Source organism: Nematolebias whitei, chromosome 13, assembly GCF_014905685.2.
Source record: "Nematolebias whitei isolate Nwh7 chromosome 13, NemWhi1, whole genome shotgun sequence".
Taxonomy (NCBI): Eukaryota; Metazoa; Chordata; class Actinopteri; order Cyprinodontiformes; family Rivulidae; genus Nematolebias; species Nematolebias whitei.
The window spans coordinates 42,278,018-42,280,160 of record NC_056510.1 but is presented as its reverse complement, the minus strand read 5'-3'; positions in this window follow the sequence as shown (position 1 = coordinate 42,280,160).

The window sequence follows — 2,143 nt, the reverse complement described above, 5'->3', positions numbered from 1 at the left end:
ATTTTACCTGGATTATTGAGCATGGACTTTGTTGATGTCATATTTTAGTTGAGATGTTTTGGTGATTCTTTGAGTTTGTTGGGTTCTCAGCGTGAGCTCCTGTTATTCTTATGTTCCTGTTAGTTTAGCTTCTTATCCACTCGTGTTTCAGTTTATCTTATTTAGATTCATCCTCATGTTCATGTTTTCCAAGGTCATATCTCATTTACCCATGGTCAGCCTCCTCAGTAATTTTACCGTCACCACCCTCACCTGTCCCTAATCAACAATCATCCAGGTGCTTCTTCTTTTGTTTGTATATTACAAGTCACTACCACTGCACTAGCTCATTATCCTGAAATGTTCAGACGTCTCCGTCCTCCTCGTGCTCTGTGTTCTTCCCTCAGGAGTTTTTAAGTTTGTTGCCGTCATGTCAGCTTTTTGAGTCCGAGATGGTGTAGAGGTAGGGCAGCCAACTTGGGACCAGAAAGTCTCAGGTTCAACTCCCCGCCATGCCCACATGTTGTGGTGTCCTACATGCAGAGAACTAATGTTGTCGTTGTATAGAAACTTACAATGATGACATATAGCACATTTTGGTTTTGTTCATTTAACATAATTAAGTTTGTTGTTTACTTTTGAAGTCCCTCCGTGTCTACCTGCGTCTTAGGTCCCACCTACACTGACTGTGATGAACCAGTTATTAACACAACCTGAGCCTTAGTTCATCGTTGTTGTTTTTCACTCGTGTATTGTTCATTTTCAGTATTTATATTCACCGGTATGTTGTTTTTTAGCTCCTGCTTCAGAGGTGGGATCTTAGCTCAACAGGGACTCTCGAATGATGGAAGGGGACGTGCTTGGTTAATAGACCTTTAACTAGCCAAGGAAACAGAATGTCCTTTCAGCAACTGTACCAGCACAACGGTGTCAATAGTGTTAAAGTAGAAGCCATGTAACTGTTGACGATGTCTGCTATGGCAGGTTATTCTTTGATGTTTACAGCACTTTACAGGATTTGTGGTATGAGTCTTGGCTCCTAGAACTCCTAAATGATTGTAGAGCTCTTTCAAACTCAAAATTAAACAGAAACACAGAGCTCCCATACAGGAATGTCACATGCATCCAGTAGTGGTGTGGTCGTGCTGACCATCATCCAAGTGTTGCACTGTCCTCTTCCTCTGACAGAGTAAAAGTTGGGACTAATAGTCATAACTCTCAGAAGGTGTTTGCCAGTCCTGAAATGAAATGCTGCAGGGGACCTGACTCCTCATAGAGCTGACATTTAATGTACTTTCTCAAATAATTGTGTGACTGTGTATTCTAGAGGAACATTGAAGCTAAAGTGTGCTTTAGCCTTAAAACTGCTCAAACTAAGAATATATGAACTCCTTCACTGAATATTTGCCTTAAAAGGGTGGAAAATAAAATACTGGTAATTCCTTTAACTGGTAAGCATGATACAAATCAATGAACCAAACAAAATGACAAGGCCAGATCTCAGCAGCAATGGATCAAAATTAGTTCTTTTCATAAATCTGACTCAGGAATTGTGCATTTTGATGAGTGAAGCCTGTAAACCGGCCGGCACAGAGCGTTGACCTTCCTCACAGACTGTTTTGCACCTTTGTGATTTATCACAGCTGTACCCGTTAGCTGTCAGCAGAGGTAGTTGGAGTGTAACTCAACCTCCTGCTGCTCAGTGGCAACACATGGCTCTGCTGCAGGAGGCTGGATATGGATGCTCCTGCTGAGTCCATGTATGTATTTTAGTTTCCCAGTTGAAGGCGTATCAGCCTCCACTGTCAGTGGTGGAGCCAGGAACAGCTCCTGTGGGGGCGAAATGGGCTGTCTTTGGGTTTCTGTATGGCAAGCTGGAGCTGAACCTGCATGGAAGCAGATACAAGTTTTTATTTTTTTAGATTTAATCATTATATGCAGTTACTCTGCTTAAAAACTGCAGTTTGCACAAATGTGCCATGTTCAGACTCAAATGTAACTCCCTATACTTTATAGAGTTTTAGCTGCTTCTTCATCAAAAGTATATCTACTTATAGTATGCATATCTACTCAACACTTACCTAAATAATATGTTTTATTGTAGCCGTTGGGAGTTTTATCTATCTATCTATCTATCTATCTATCTATCTATCTATCTATCTAT